Source organism: Amblyomma maculatum, chromosome 7, assembly GCF_055883805.1.
Source record: "Amblyomma maculatum isolate TAMU_Amacu chromosome 7, ASM5588380v1, whole genome shotgun sequence".
Taxonomy (NCBI): domain Eukaryota; kingdom Metazoa; phylum Arthropoda; class Arachnida; order Ixodida; family Ixodidae; genus Amblyomma; species Amblyomma maculatum.
This window is the reverse complement of record NC_139350.1, coordinates 1,581,607-1,599,202: the sequence shown is the minus strand read 5'-3', so window position 1 is coordinate 1,599,202 and position 17,596 is coordinate 1,581,607. Positions and strand designations below refer to the sequence as shown.

General features: G+C 47.3%; 1 pseudogene; it reads right to left on the bottom strand.

Moving 5' to 3' along the window:
• Nucleotides 1-682: 682 nt before the first annotated feature.
• Nucleotides 683-4,265, bottom strand: LOC146182586 (uncharacterized; annotated as a pseudogene).
• Between the last annotated feature and the right edge of the window lie 13,331 nt (nt 4,266-17,596).

Below are 17,596 nucleotides of genomic sequence, written 5' to 3'. Positions count from 1 at the left end.
CCTAACTTTCTGCCGCCCCCTGCTACGCTTTCCTTCTCTTGGAATCCAGTTTGTTACTTCAGCGACCATCGGTTATCCTCTCTTCGCACTACATGTCCTGCCCATGTCGATTTCTTCTTAATTTCTACTAGAATGTCGGTAACATAAGTTATTTCTCTGACCCACTCTGCACGCTTTCTTCTGAGTTGCTGTCTGATATATCTTATAGCAAGGGCATCCTGGAAACAACGTTTATTCCCGACTCAGTACAGATATACATCGCTGACGGTGACATCTTGCACTCAAAAGGCGGGCAATACTTCCTCGACTGATAACGCAACCACGCGCTGTAACATTCCCTCCTTCCCACAACCAAAAAAATTTATTTCGAGAAGTCCTCATGCTTAAAACGATCTGGGGGTTTTCGTGCACCAGAGCTTCGCCCAAGCGGTTGTTTTTCCGCAGTTGTGACTGGCGGAAGTGCCGTCTCGGCAGCTCGTGGAGCCTTGAAACTCAGGTCTGCCGCAGGAACCGCCGATTCTATGTCAGGCGTTGCACCCGTCGCGTCTTGTACTGGCTCCGTGTTTGGCGGTGCAGTCACAGGCTCTTCCGGGACAATCGCGGGTAAGGGTACTTCCGTGGGGACGTCAGTGCATGGTAATGGTCGTTGCTCCGGCAGCACTGGGCGCGTAGGACTCGAGATGGGATCTGCATGCAGAGGATACAAGTGGTCGGCGTGCACGAAGCGAAGCTGGCTCCACACTTTCATCATGTAGGTTATCGCACTCACCACTTGACACACGATACCTTCTTCCCACGACACACGCTTACCACGCACTGATTTCACGAACACATGGTCCCCAACATCAAAAACCCGCTCAGTCCCTCGCGTCACATCACGCTGTTCCTTCAAATGTGCCTGCTTATTGTGCATAGCATTGTGAAAGTCTGGTTTGAGCAGCGACAGTTTTGTGCGGGGATGGCGCTTCAAGAACAGCTCGGCGGGTGTGCGGCCAGTCACGCTGCTTGGAGTGTTGCGGTAGCTCATTAGGAAACTGTCAAGTCCCTCCTGGAGCAAACAGGGCACACCAGAAAATTCACATTCGAGCATCTGCTTGAGCAATGCTTTCTTTAGCGTTTGCACTGTGCGTTGTGCAGTGCCGTTTGACGCAGCATGATAAAGAGGAGAACGAATGTGTTCGATTCCATTCCGAGACAAGAATTCGGCAAACTCCGAAGACATCAACTGGGGACCATTATCGCTGACTAGGACGTCAGGCAAGCCGTAAGCTGCAAAGATACTGCGGTGTTTGTCAATAGTTTTCGAGATGGATGTTGACGACGTCAGGCACAATTCGACCCACTTGAAAAATGCATCCACTAAGACAAGAAATACATGAGGGCCTTTGGAGCAAAATCTACGTGCACGCGGCCCCAACACTTTGCCGGATAGTTCCACGGCTGCAGTGGTAGAGGCTAAGCGGCGGGTTGAACCGCCTGGCAGAATTTACACCTCGCTAAGTGCTGCTCGATGGCCAGATCAATGCCAGGCCACCAAAGGAAACTCCTAGCCAGCATCTTCATGCGACTGGCGCCTGGATGCTCCTCATGCAGCAAGTTCATCACGTGATCCCTCATTTCTTCTGGAATCACCACTCTAGCACCCCAGGTTACACAACCCTGTTCCAGTGAAAGTTCATCGCGATGCCTGTAATAGGCTCCAAGTTGTTCTGCGTACTGCCCAGGCCAACCGTTAAGGGTGAACTCTGTTACCCGAGACAAAGCCCACTTTCGCCTTGTCGCCTTAGCAATGTCAGCGGCCGTTATCGCCAGGCATTGGAACACTGCGAGACACTCCTTTGGAACTTCCTCAGCTTTGACTGACAGCGGTAATCTGGAAAGGGCGTCGGCCCCTTGTACATCTTTTCCTCAGCGGTACCGAAGCCGGTACTGGTATGCTGCCAGTATCAGCCCATCGCTGCATTCGCGCTGCGGCTAACGTAGGCGTTGGCTTCTCCTGCCCTAAAATGCCTAGTAGTGGTTGATGGCCTGTGTAGATCGTAAAAATCATACCGTACAGGTAGCGATGAAATCTTTTAAGGCCAAAGATCAAAGCTAATGCTTCGCGCTCGCCCTGCGCGTACTTTTGCTCGGCTGCTGTGAGCGTTCTGGACGCGAATGCTATAGGCCTTTCATCTCCGGCAGCCGTTTCATGGAAGACAACCGCCTCAAGCCATACGATGACGCGTCACAAAGCATCGCTATCGGCTTATCTACATCGTAGAACGTCAGTAACTGGCTGGTAGCAAGCAGCTCTTTTGTTGCGGTAAAAGCCTGACGGCATTCCTCTGTCCATTACCATTTTCGACCTTTCCCTATTAGCCGATACAGGGGCTCTGCGATGGTGGAACCATTCTTTAAGCCTTAGTTCTGTCACTGTGGTGGCTTCCGGTGCCTCCAAAATTGTAACGTGTGGCCCAAGTAAGTCACGGCATTTTGAAAGAAACGGCACTTCGCTATTTTCAGCATGATACCGTGCTCTTGCAACCTATCCAGGACACGTTCAAGGATTGTTTGGCAGTCCGCCGTGTCGGACCCCGCCACGATTACATCATCAATGGAGCATCCGACGTGCGGAATGCCTTTCAAAACCACGTCCATCATGGATTGAAAAACCGCTGGTGCACTGGCCACACCATAGGGAAGGCGCTTAAACTCGAAAAGCCCCAAGCTGGTATTAATGGTCAAAAGTGGTCGTAACTCCGGTTTTAGAGGAACATGCTGATAGGCGGTAGATAGGTCAAGGACACAAAACACCTTGCATCCTGCGATTTGCGAATACAGATCCTCTGGCCTGGGTAAGGGATAATGGTCGGTTTTCATGACTGGGCTCACGGTCATTTTGTAATCGCCACACAATCTGAGACTGCCGTCGTGTTTCGGAACAATAACTAACGGCGTTGCCTAGTCACTGTGCGCGACTTGAAGAATTCCTTTTTCCACTATGCTGTTCTGCTGTCTGTTACCTTCTCTCTAAGAGCGACAGGAAAGAGTCTTGCGCGGCAGAAAACTGGAGCGCAGCCAGTTCGCAACACTACCTGCGCCTCAAACTTCTGTATGGTACCTAGGGCGTAGGTAAAAACGGAAGGATACTTCTACAGTGTTCGCATCTTATCTTCAGACGTCATATGACCAATTTCGGGCCAGTCGAGCTTTAGGTATTCCAACCAATTTCGCCCCAGGAGAGCTGCAAGTTTCTTTCCGTTGTTCTAGACAATTATCAATGGTAAAATGGCTCTTTGGCTCTTGTACCGAACAGATACCTCACCTTAAGACGCATTTGTTCTCCAGTGTACGTGCGGAGAGACATTTTAGAGGCACTTTACATGCGGAAAAAGACACACTCTCAGGGATAATTGTGACAGCCGCCCCGGTGTCGATCTGCATGCTTACGTCTTTCCCTTCAATTTGCACACTCACTTCGTAACCTAAATGGTTGGAGTTTATGAAATGATAGACTTCCTGCTCCTCGTCTTCGTCAGAACACTCTAGGGCATTCGTTATCCGGTAACGGCTTTCCCTGTTCGGACCCATTTTTTTCTGATGTCCTTGTCTTGAGCATTCCCGGCACACAAAGTATTCGTACCAACACGTGTTAGACGAATGTCCTTTGCCACACCTTCCGCATTTCTCTCTTCTGACCTTGGTCGCGTTTCACTTCTTTAGTAGCGACGCCTCTTGGTCTATCTTGCATTAGCGCCGAGTTCCGTTCCGCTAGTTTTCTAACGAGTGTGACCTTGCAGGCGCCTTCAAACGTCAGATTTTCCACGGCGAATAAGGCACGCTGACTATTCATTGCGTATGCCTGCAACTAGCCGGTCGCGCAGGGCATCTTGCAAACCTTCGCCGTATTAGCACTTCCTCGCTAAGTGCTTCAACTCGACTATGAAGTCTTCCACGATTTCATGCTCATTCTGAACACGCCGGTTAAATTTATAGCGTTCCGCTATCACTGAGCTCTTGGGGCTGTAATGGTCTTTCAACAACTTGGAAACCTCGGCGTAAGGCTTCTTGCTTGGCGACGCCGGCACAATCAAGCTCTTCAAGACTTCATACGCTTCCGGGCCGATTACAGTTAAAAATACTGGTAACTTCTTTTCGTCGGTTATGTCGTTCGCCACTAGAAATTGTTCAAATCTTCCGAGGTATGTTTCAATGTTTTGTGGTCGAACTCTGCTATCCTGCCTACGCGCGGCATTCCGTAGCCGAAAAGAAAACACAGTACTCATCAGCTTAGCTCCTTCCTTTGCGCAGTCCGCTTTGGTCGGCACTTCTCCGTCCTTTTTCAGTGGTCGTTTCACTCTGCCATCCGTCGGTAGTCCCAGGCGTCGGTCAGTGGTCAGGAACGATCTCCGGGACTAAGTATTTCACTAACGGCTTCGAGTGCCAGACGAAAGCTGCGCTTGCCGTTAGTTTCCGTGCCTGCCCTGCCTACCCGGCGCCTGTTGCTGCATGCGTACGCGGGACGTAGACAGCCTCGTCACCAATTGATATATCTTATCACAAGGGCATCCTGGAAACAACTCAACGTTTATTCCCGACGCAGTGCAGATATATGCATGCACTCAAAAGGCGGGCAATGCTTCCGCGACTGATAACGCGACCACGTGCTATAACACTGTCGAGCATGCATCCTTCTAGAACGTCCCCTCATCGCCCAGATACAAGAAGTAAGCAATTCGCCATAGAAGCACTGAACACCAGGCGGCCGTAGGAAAAGGTGGCAAAATATTCGCCAAGGTCTATGTACAACTGGTCGCGCAACTTGGAAGAAAACGCGTGCAGCTGCCTACTGCCAGCGGCATCAACTCGATGATAAGGGCTCCTGCGAACTGTGAGGCAAATTACTAGCGCACAGAAAATAAGATCCGCCAGACCTCTAAAGAACTAAAAAGTAAACATAATATTCGCGCTCAGGATTGAATGCAGTTTTTGTTTCTTGCGTAAGAAAAAACGTGTCACATTTTTAATAATATTTTAACTTGTTTCTAACGGCCTCTCTCGGCCACTTATCCACTGCGTAGTTGCCCAAAGCTCAGATATGGCTCAGACCAAAGCTTTTTTCATCCGCGGAATGGGTGCATCATCGGCCCCGGTTCAACGTTCATTGTTGCGTGCTGCGTACAGAGTGGGTTATCTGTACAAACAGTCAGTATTTCATTCTACTGGTTGTGGTAGAGCTTTACAGCAAGGCGAAGACTCTCTGTGCTCGATGAGAAACTGATTGCCGCTGCATGTGCGCATTTCCGGACGATGGGACAATGCTGCGTCACAGCTCGGCGGCTCGGGTCGGCCTCCCAGGCACGTCGCAAAAGTGGTGGCTTGTTTTACGGATACACGTCTGCATGAGCGGCGTATCGCTGCATGTTTTAATTGAACGGTGAAGGTGAGATTTTATTGCCCCCAAGACGCGCGTCGCATTGCTCAAAGCCTTCCGTTCCGCTCCCTTTGCTGTGTGTTTTGCTTACTGCGTCGTATTACCACACCACGTTCGCTGAACGTGCTTTAGCTGTTATCACAATGATGTTCCTATTGTCAATGGGATCTTTCTCATGAACATGTTAAATGCTTAAGTTGTAAATTTGTAACCTCACATTGACTCCTTTCAGTGGCAAATGAAGCGCGAGTAAAATATGGGAATCGTGAACAGGGCGAGATTTATTGGAGCGATGCTATATCGTAGATATTTTCACTTCTCAGACGCATTAACTTCTAAATACTAGCAATCCCAATTTTAATTGCTTACCTAAGCTCTTACAGGTTGGCGTTCTAGCTCTAGCGTTGCTTATCCCGTTCGTTTGTTTTTGTTGTTCTTTGACACTGATATGTACTTTGTTTGATACCAAGATCTTTTACTCTTTTCTAATCTCACCGCGTATCGTTTGGAGACCTACGCTCAGGTCATTTTGTTATCACGAGGATTTCATGAAGACCGTGACGAATGAGCGGTGGTCGCTTTCCTACACTTGAAGATTTCATTGTCGTGAAGCGTCTATGTAAGTAATCGTGAATTAATAAAGCCTGGCTTTCTATGCAGCACAGCTTCACTCATTTATGCCCTTAGTGAAATGCCTCAAGCCATGTGATTCCATCCATGTGCTTGCCGAATTCACTTGAAGGCCCTTGTTCACAAACGTGCCCGAAGAAATAAGCCCCAGAATGCGTTTACATGACGCGCGACGAAAGACTAGGCTAACGACGACAGAGGCAGAACGATGCTTGTGGTTAAAGATGCCGTAACATTTCAGTTAGCGTAAAACTTGACAGTAGAAATCCATGTCAAGTAAAGTTGGCTGAACAGTTACGGTGTCCATTTTTCTGCCTTATCCGAGCATCGTTCTGCCTCCATCGTTGTTGGCCTTGTTTTTCGTTCATAAGTAAAAAGACAATCAAATTCCCCGCCAAAAGTACGTCACTGTGATGTCACAAGCAACGTCACGTGTTTGTTTTGCCTCACAGTTCGCAGGGGGCGCCGGGAAACTAAAGCCTCGCTCAGAGTCGACACGCAGGCTTCTATGGGAGTTACGCTACCATTTGTTCTTCTACCATGTATTCGCCGTGACATTTTCACTAAAACCACTAATTCTGTATCGTGACCGCATAAAAACTACGCGTATGTCGCAGGGTCTCATACGCCCGCAGAATTATCCTCGGGCCTCAACGCCTGTCTGGCTGCCACTGTTGCAGAAGGCTGGCGAGCCTTCAGTTTTTTCATGAGATGTTCAAAGAACCACAACCACGACACTTTCCCTTCATAATAAAAGGCCTGTCTGCTGTACAGAAAACAATTCAACCAACTCTTACATGTGATTGGCATTATAATAGCTCATTGCAAACGTTTTTTAACCAATGCCATATGGTGTCCCGCATCATCATTACGAAGCCACGACACAGCCACCGGCAATTCCCCTACGAAAAAACAAGAATCATGTATTTTATTTCTCTTTGCCCTTCATTAGCGAAACGTCACCTGTTCAGTATCTTTCCACGTTGGGACTCGATGGCCATTACAAAGACTCAGTGAGCTCGCTGACCCTCACACCACCTCGAGCGCGAACTGACGGTCGCAGAAACTATCGGCAACCAATCGACCTACCGCTGTAACTGAGCTGCGGAACCGAGCCTACATTTCGTTAGCTCTAACTGCGGTTCAGAGCTTCACGATTAAGGCATGCAACTCCTCCGCAGAACCTATACTCAAGAAATTTTATGTAAGAAAATGATGCCGAACCCGGTTTTTTTTTTAACAAAAAAGGTCAAGTGGTATATGGTTTTAATGCCACACTCTCGACTTGTTCTTCCAAGAGTGACCCTTAAATGTACCTTTGGTAGCGGATAAGGCACAATCTACCAGACCAAGGTGAAGAATAGATGGCACCAGCGGGCAAGAAAAGGCGGTAGCTTTAGTCGTCACGTGCTTTGCGGTGAAAGGCATCGAATACCATGTCAAGGATGAAACGGCCTCAGGTACTGCGGGAAGCCCTGACATAATGGGCGAGCATGTTCTTACAAGTGCGGATTAGTCATTCCGCTAGCCTTTTGCAGTAGCGATTTCTGACTAAGGTTGTAGCGTGATGGAAGCCGTGGCAAGAGAGTTTGAGTCGAAAATCATGGGACACGAAGCTCCTGCCGTGGTCTTTAACAGTTACGCAGCGAGTGGCACATAGGTATAGCTGTCGTTCGAAGAACGACACGTATCGATGAGGTATCGGCAATTGCCTCCGCCTAACCCACTTGGTGCAGCACGACAACAAAGGATCGATTGGCAGCGACAGGAAAGAAGAGTCGTGTTGGCTGGTAGCTCTCGACGCCTGATGCCCTTCTTGTTAGTGTGAGAACTTGTAGGCAAAGGAACATCAAGTCAGAAGAACTTTATGCAGCCAGTTTCCATTTGAGCATAAAAGACCACTCTACTGAAAGCATCTCACGAGCGTCGATTGGCAGGTGCAGCGGCGCCGAGGGGAACCAGAGCGGAAATCGGGAGATGGCATGCGCATCAGTCTGGCTGCTGGAGATAGCGCCATTTCCTCAGCTATTTGGCTTCGCGCGAACCGACTTCACATCGCACGTTTTATGGCCTAGTTCTGACAGCGTTCGTTTCGTTCTTTATCTCCAAGTCTATCAATTAACTGCTTGTTTTTTTTTTTCGATTTGATTGGTGGAGACGGCGTGTGCTTTAACTAAAGTCTTGCGGCCGCGTTCTCTTAGCTAGCGATTGCAACTGGTTGCTTGGGCACGCTATATTGCCTATTGCAAATGCGCGCTCCTTTCAGATATCAGGCGCACTATATATGCCACGAATAAACACAAGAGATCACAGTTTATTCTGATTCCGATGCGCAGCTGCCGACTCTGGGCAAGGTTACTTCGCACTGATCAGAACAGCTCAGCAGATGACGCTAAATGCAACTGCAGGAATTGCGGGCATGCCTTTTCTATCACTTGGTTTCTCCTCTCTTACGTTGTCCGGCGGCCTTTCGACACCTACGCGATATCATTAAAAAGTGATATACGGTACAGCAGGAAATGTACGGCTAAGCTAAACGCGACCGGCCTTGCTGACCGCCTGAAACGGGGCCGAGAGGCGTCCCATGAAATGGCGCAGCTTGCCTGGAGTGTCAGCATAACTATATTTGCCGCGCATTGCCAGTGCGCCTGACCTTATAAGGAATGACAGCTGCCAAGGAACCCCAGGCGAGGATACACTAACAGCTAAGTTCCGCACCCTTTCCATGCGTAGAAATGAGGTACATAAACTGCGACTTACCCGTGCCAAAATTCAAACAACCGTTTTATGGAGTAGAAAATCTCAGCAGTTGTGTCATCGTTTCTTGCTTTGCTGCAAACAAAACTTTCCTGCCGCCATTCGCTGCCACGAGTGTGTTAAATTCGCCCGATGCCATGTTTATTGGACCGGATATACGCCGTAGAACCATAAGTAAAAAGCAGACACTCCCGTAGGGACCTGCGGCCGAGCCACGGCACTGCCGCCTGCGAACCCAGGCGACTGGTCAGACCGCCAATTTCTTTGTGAGTTTTAGGCGCATGCTTTAACTCTGTTTTGGTCAAGGTTTCGATATCTATGCTTTAGATTCCGATTTCCGTTTGTCTAATAAAATATTCAGCTACATCGTCTATTGTGGAGCGCGAGGGCTTTAATGCATCTTTGTAATCATGCCATGTATACAGACATAATAAAGTCGCAACCTTTTTACTGAAAATATCGCCAAGCTTACCACAGAACCTAAGCAAGGCTGAATTATTTTGTGCAGGTTCGAATAATCCGGTCGGCCGGAGTTGTTCTTATTTCCTTTTTGTCGTTATTGAGCCACTTTTCTCAGTTGCGCACAATAGGAGGCAGCATAGTTCTATATAAAAAGTTTTGTTTTTAGTTTTTATATCATGAATTGTACAGAGAGAACACTGGATCACACTTTATAAAATGCATCATAGTACAATGAGCAATAATAAAGAATGTAGTGTAAAAGGTAGTGTAAAGCACATGGCACAGTGCCTCAAAAAAAAGATCCACGTACCCCCCCCCCCCCCCCACTCCGTATTTTTCCTCTAAAACATCATCCGTGAGAACAACAGAAAAGTAGTTATAAACGGCCAGACATAATTAAGGATAATAAAATGTTATGCAATCTCAGCCTTCAGTAATAGGCTGTTCAGAAGTTCAAGCATAACACACTGAATACATAATAGTATCGCAAAAGTAAGCTTATACTCATGACCGCGATCAAAACAGCACGCTGCCCGTGTGACAAAGGTACTACAAGGAACCTGCTGTACGAGGCTAATAGTAGTACATGTCATCAAAAGTGTAGCCCACGAACAGGCAACATCGATTTTCTGACCCCAACGAGAACGTTGTAACCATGACTAGGAAAGCGGCATGTAAAATGGCTTACGAACCGGCAAAAGCAGACGCATTTTGCATATACAGGGAGGTAAAGATTATTCACAGAACGATTCCAAGTGAGCCATAAGCTGTTGCTGTTGTGCAAAATAGAAGTTTGTGCTGTGATTCCGGTGTACCAGTGATAAATTTTGTCTTCAACTGCCAGTGTTGAGAGTGACTTTAGGAAAATGATGCATCGGGAGCAATGCACATGTTCTTTCCGAAAAGGAGATCCAAAAACAAAAGCAGGCTGCACGGTAAAAGTGCGTCACGGCTCATATTCTATGCTACACGTGCAAAATACGTTAAAGCAGCATAACAATCGACTTGCTAATGATGTTCTTAGCTGAAGAAACACCGAAATGTATTCTGCAGGCAAGAGAAAACAAGCTACCTGCAAAACGAGGCGACGCGTTCAAACGCGCGGTGAAATGGGCGTACCGGCGCAGCGTCAAAATTCATATGAAAATAGGCGGCTAAATGCAACCCGGTGTATGTATGATAAGCTCTCTACCTTTGAGACCAAGTGGAAGCGCCCATTGCTACGCCGCCTCGCGGATGGTCAGACCCTTACTTGCCAGCCGCGAAAGGTTGGTTGGTTGGTTTGTGGGGTTTAACGTCCCAAAGCAACTCAGGCTATGAGAGACGCGAAAGGGCGCGAGTGTCCGCTTTTTAAGTAAGTATATTTCTCTGTGGTATGCTGCTAAATTCCAGCCCTTTAATTGCAGCGATATGCGCCGGAAAGCCGCACATCCTTAGCACTTGGCGCCCGCTTATGTAAACAAGACAGAGAAATGGCAAGCAGTAAAGAACAAAAAAGAAAAAGCGTGCTTTCATTGGTATTTCCCTCTTGCATGGCGTGTTGCAGAAATGGAAGATATGCAAATGCGCCCAATCCTAAACATTTTCCCCAATACTCTGTTAGTGAATTAACCAATTAACCAAGGCGAAGACTGAAAAAAAGAATAAACGACGCTTAAGCTTCCCCTTAATAGTACACGCAAATTGCCTTTAATGCCGTCTTTTCATTGCGCGAATCCTTGAAAAATGTAAATGTTTAATAAATATCAATTTTTAATTATTTATACTGTAACATCAGTGCATAACCCAGACACACGTTAGTGAGTCAAATGCACCAAAACGCGTTCATCAGATGGCCTGCTAACACGCTCGCTGGCAAATACTCTTCACGGTCGTTGCTTTGCGTCCTCGTCTGGTATATAGAGGACCTGAGTTCGAACGCGCATGGGAACTTTATTTTTTTGAATTACAGTTAGTTGTGAAATATGTCAATTAGAGGAACCTCCTCGCCAATTATTTCATTATTTGTACTCCCCCCCAACTCGTTATATAACTTTATTTCGAATGCGGTGTTTTTGAAATTTCCGCATGAGGACATGTGGTTGTGACGTAATAACCCTGTCAACCAATCACGATTGTTCCGCACGAATATTTCCGACGCGCTGCGCCGACTACTGCCCTCACTGCTACGCTGATGACTTTTCAAAATGTTCGGCAAGTGAAAGTTCAGTACTTGTGTACGGGGAGGCTACATAATATCAGCAGCACCCGCGGACCCTCGCTATATACTTGTACAAATATGTCTTCTTAGCGCGACTTGTACAAATATTTGTTCTTAGGGCGCACTAAAGAAACACAAAGACCATATTCCGGAAAGGTCGCAGCGCACACGGATATGACACAGAAAGAAGTACCCAACACAAGCGCCCAGCTAAAATATCATTAAGAGAGGTGAAATATGTCTAGAAGAAGATGCGGGGTGTATCACGCAAACAAGCGCGGAACAAGAATAAGGCGCTTTAACCACATAGGACGCTCTTTTTCGCTGCTTGAGACACGTCATCAGTTTTCTAAGAATCTTTACTCTGCATCATTCAAGTCACAAGACGACCAGCAGATGCACGTGTATCGGTCCGGACAAAAGTAAACGGAGCACGTTATTTGCTTCTAAAACTTTTCACGCTTTGCATAATGCAAACTGGCAATCGTGGTATACGCGAATCAGCAGTATAGCGCCAGTGGCCTTTCACTTGGATAAACATTGTTTTCGTATCTCCAGTGCAGAAGGAGTGATTTTAATTTGAACTGAAAACCGTCCTCCGTTTACTGATGTCCGCACCTGTACCTTCACTTCCTTTTGGTAAACGCTTTTACTTTGCCTCTTGTGCCTTGATCACGATGCCTGTGTAACGAAACGGTTTCTTCAAACCTTGGCCTGCAGTTCTTGCCACAGTTGAAGCTGTGTTTTTACAAGTCCATTGACTTTGGTGCTCTTGCAGCCGAACATTCGCGCATCGCCCTTCCCCTTATGGCAGGTGAGGAGAATCTGTAAAGTGGCGAGTCAAAAAGATTAGAAGAATGACGTCACCGTAGGGGCGAAAACTGCATCCTGCGGCTGGCCCAGCTGCGTCTTTGCGAGCACGCCTGACAATTTCGTTATAAGCACGTAAGCAAGTGCGCACATTTAACAAATGAGTCCCTGTTGGGCATCTCACAAAACACTGCGACTTCAAAAGTGCCGAACACCACATCCTTCAAATTTTCTTGCCAAACTCCTAATTATGCGCCATATGCCATGGATGGCAACTCCCGTTCTTATATTCTTTATATCTTTTAGTCATCGTGAGCCGACCTTTGGTGCTTGCAATTAAAAGCTCGCATGTACTTGTTAATACTCATTATGGGAACTCTGTCACTCTGTCTTTTTGAATGCATTTAAGGGGGCGAAATACGCACAAGAACGATGAACTATAGCATGTATTGGCCGCAGTGGCATTTCTCTAAAATCCTTCCTGGAGTTGCTTTTTTTTTTATTTGTTTTTTTACTTGCGCTTTCAACTTTGGCAAAATGGCGTGGAATATTGTTGTTACAAAAAGACGGTGTTTGAAAAGGGTCTCGTGCGCCTCCGGCAATCAGTAGTACAATTCTCGAGAAAATGGATTAGTAAGAATTACCTTGAATAGTCTTGCTTCAACATTTGCTGGTACATAGGTATTTATCTCGTACTCCTTAAAGAGCAGCTGCATCACTTTTCTAGAATTTCACGATATTCAAAGATTCAAATATACATAGGCTGTAGGTAATGCATGCAAAGTGTTTTTGCGCTAGCATTCAAACTGATGGCGTGATCCACAATTAAATTTCGAGCTTCTCCTCACATCACTGACACATCATTTCCTGGAGGGACACCAAGAGTGTCCCTCCAGGAAATGTACCAGTACCGTCAATGACGTCATCCTGCGTCACCCACCCGTCGCTGTGCACAGCGGTGAAGCCTGATAGCCGTCGCGGATTTAATCTAATTGCGGCATTGTTTCAAATGCTAGCTCCAAAATATTTCGCTGCTTTAAGTGCAAGCTATAATCATTGAACCACTCGAAACTCACAGACATCTAAAACCGATGCAGCTTGACGTACCTTCTGTTAGCCAGTTATCGGTGAACTGCATTTCTTGCTTTGCAGCTCCGTTTCAAAGACGGCCAAGCGTGTGAGGTCGGCAAGCAGCGCACCAAAATCACGATTCTGAATTTTTGTTCAGGTCTTTCAACGCCAGTAAAGAACGCCACTGATCTGTCTTGCATGTGGTCCGCTGTCTTCCAAACAATTCGTAACTGAATCCATACACATCTGGGAGAAACGAGTGACGGCGCCCAGAATCATCCTGAACAAGCGCATGCAAGACCTTAAGAACCAGATGTTGCCTCACCATGAACGCTGAAGGGGATAGAGAAAATAAGGAAGACATTGGTCATCCGTTATATGTATATAGGATGACCGATACCTTCCTTTATTAACGTGCATAGAAAGACCTGAACGGAAATTCAGATCGTCCTTTTTGTTTTTGGTGCGCGGCTAGTTTACCCAATGAGGTGTGGCTTGTCTTTGAACCGTGCCGTAAGCCAAGGAACTGCAGAATGTATTGCACAAGGCATGCTGTTTTGAAAGTGGCGTGAAGGCTTGATGTTAATTTCGTATGTCCAGCGCCTTTGAAGCTGCAGAGTCTTTGTGCGATGAAAGGGGAACATGCCCAGCAGAATGAAAAAGTGTATGCGTTGAAGTGACATATGCGTCATAGGGACTTATTCGTGGAAAGTTCTTGATGCAGGGTATAACGTCGCAAATAAAAAAGATTAGCACTAGTGACGTGTTTCCGGTGCGACAGAAAACAAAGGTAGCCACTCTGGTTACGTATACGCCCATAACAAAAGTGTCAGGCGCGTTCGGGAAGTACGGAGCTGCGCCAGCCGCGTGGTGCGACTTTCGCCGCCTTGGTACGAAGTCATTGTGCTATTTTTTTTTTACCAATTTTTGTTCAGCTGCCATGATGTGCATATTGGCGAGACGGTGCGCGGATGCTCGCTCTCCGCTGGTGGTGCAGTGGTTACGGCGCTCGACTACTGTTCCCAAGGGTACGGGATGAAATCCCGGTCGCGGCGGCCGCTTTTCGATGGGGGCGAAAAGCTAGGCGCCCGTGTGCTGTGCGATGTCAGTACACGTAAAACAACCCCAGGTGGTGAAAATTTCCGGAGCCCGTAACTACGACGCCTCTCAAAGCCCGAGTCGGTTTGGGACGTTAACCACCCTAAACCAAACATACCATACGGTCGTATGTGGGAGCGCCAAAGGCGTACTTGAGATGTCAAAGCACTAGAATTGTGGCAAGAACTGCAGGTCACGATTTGCAGAAACCGTTTCGTCATACCGGAATAGTGATCAGCGCTCAAGGAACATAGGAGGAGCCGGCCATCTTGTGCACTACTATATTGTGTGTGTATATACTATATATTGGGTGCATATAATGCATACGAAGGGCTCTTACATAAATCGCGATGTGCCACCCGCAGCGGCAAAAAAAAAGCGTCCTTGGCGACTGGTGTACCACCTTAATCACCTGATACACATCACAGTCTCGTGTAGATATGTTTCTTTTTTCTAAATAAAATGTTAGGTGTGAGAGGGCGCTCGTGTTGAGTCATTCTTCGTGTGTCATCCTTATGTGCACTATGACACTTCCAAAATGAACGTATTCCAACTAGCCCAATTAGCCACCCCAATACAGAAAGCCCTTACTACGAATGAGGCGGAATAAGGCGTCAGTTTTCATATGTCCAAATCCATTCAGTAGTCATTGCACACCACTCCCTAAACAATCACTATCAGAGATCACCGTCGGATGTCAGCTGGTGGTTTGCTGCAACAAATGTTAGGGATCCATGACAAGGCGCCTACATCAGCCTGATTGACTACCATACGATGCTGATGGCTAAACTGCAGTGTTGGAGAGCAGGAGCTTATTCTTTAAGCTTTTCACTTTTGGGAACACTGCTTGTGAGAAAAGAGAGCAGATTGCAGACAGTGAGAGGAGGAGGAGGAGGAAACAATTTTATTTAACGCATTACATTAAGCGTTAAGAATGTCCTGGGCCAGGGTCACCAAGGCCAACTGATCTTGCAGCTGGTCAGAGGCTAACCAAGCCCGCCACGTTGGGGGAGGAGGGTGTGGAAAGTGAGGAGATTGGAGGGCGACAGGGCATGAAAAGATGCAATGCTCCAAGTTTGCATAGTGTTCTGGGTAATTTGGGCATGCAGGGGAATGTATGATTCTGTATAGAAAAGATCGGGCAGGAGTAAGCAGTGTATTTAGTTGTATGCGTCTAAGAATGCGGATTTGCGTGGTAGTGAGAGATTTATCAGGAAGAGGAAGTGTACGGAGAGTTTCTCTAATGTTGTCGTAGTGAACGTTGGTTTCTTTTCTGTAGTGAAGAGTAGTGTCCCACGTTGGTGGATAAGGCCAGGGAATCCCAGACGCCCGGTGTTGAAGTTGTGTTGAAGAAGTGAGATGTGGTGGCTATATGGTGGCACTGAACACCCCTGTATGTTTTTGTTTTTTAACCACCGAATGTCCCAAATACATCTCCATTGATCGCGGCCTTTCGCCTTTGCTTGGTGTGAACTTTTGAATACCGAAAGCAATTGGTGCTTCAGGGCCATGCCAGAAAGCTGTGTCAAATGGGCACGCCAACTTGTCTATGAAAAGATCTACAGGTTTCGCGGGAGCTCTATGAAACCGTCTCATATCAATTGCATTTCAGAGTTTGTAAGGCTCTCTGGCGGTATTTTATTCACCAAGGCCTTTGACTATCAGGAGGGTTAATGAAAGGACGACGCCTGCAAACTCAAGAACAATGAGAACAAAAAAAATAAAAATAAAAATATATTTTTTTATTTCTTTAAATAAAAAAATACTATACTTCAATTGTTTTAGATAACTTTTTTACCGCAATAAACTTGCTCATGAACAACATGGGGGGAGAGGGCAAAGTCCCTTGGAAGAAAAATATATCACAGCAGCTTTCTAGACTGTCTTATGATTTCTACATTATCACTGAATGCACTTGCACGTCATTGGCATCTATCGTTACCGAGAGCTGGGGTAGTCGGGGCTCATAGCCGGCTCGGAAGTGGAGTATAAAAGAGCAGTTCATCCCGCGCCTCTTGGAAGCAGCCTCAGGGGCACTCGGATGATTGACCCCCGGGCGGCAGCTAATCTGGTTAGGGTGGCGGCGCTCGCTCTCACGTAGCTCGGGCCGCCTGCGGCCCGTCACTCGTCACCGTCCGGTGTCGCGGCTGGCGGGGCTGCCCGTGGCTGGCGGCGCCGGCACATCGCATTGATGGACGGAGACCCTGAAGTGCGCGGCTGAAGGGGATGTGGCCGCAATAGGGGGAAATCTCACCGTTAAATGGGTGCAGCAATCACCACGTTCGGGGTAACAGCACCGGAGCTAAATAATGAGTACCTATAGGCACTTAAGAGGGAATCCGTTGAAGATTGCCAGGAGATATTCATTATTCAATGAGAAATAAATCTCCCACTATCCGCGCAAGACGAAAAAGGACAACTGGCACCTCGATGATCGGAAAACTAAATGCAGGCTTGGCAGATGTCCTCGCTACCTCCGGGAAATATACGTTCCTGTTCCCCGTCGCCCACTAAAGTTGATGCAGTCTGGCTTTGTCTGCCAGTATGCATGGCAACCCTGCATCCAGTGTCTCAGCAGTTCTCATTGCGAGGAAAATGAGGTCCAAAGACAACCTTGCTTCATAACATTCTTATCATGGCAACAAAAGCGTGCTATTAGGTCTACTAGCTAATCTACTCTGGACCTCTGCACTCTTTTATATTTTGCAAAGCTTGGGGCCTTAAACTTTAGTTCCCCGTTTTCTTTCCAATCGGCTACCCATACAGGAAAGCACTATAATTGTCACTGACAAGCCCGGGCGCTTTCTTTCCAATTATCAACGCGATAGCACCACAGGCCCCGTTCTTCGGAAGATCCAGCATCTGCGTTATCAGCACTGGAAGCGAACAGTCACCAATTGGTACTTGGAGCCTGACATCACTGATCAGTCGTAGGGCTGTGCGACATCACACAAACATGCGAATTTGACAGGAGCAGCCAACTCGGACTTCTCATTTCGGAGGGTGAAGGAAATCGAACTTCCCTTGCACTCCGAGTAAGACATGCTGCGCCTATAGGCCGCGCTGCAGGAAGGCATTATATCTGGTCGGGGCACCTTAGGACTCTACGCTAATTGTTTGCGTGAGATAACAAAGGCACACATTAGGGAATT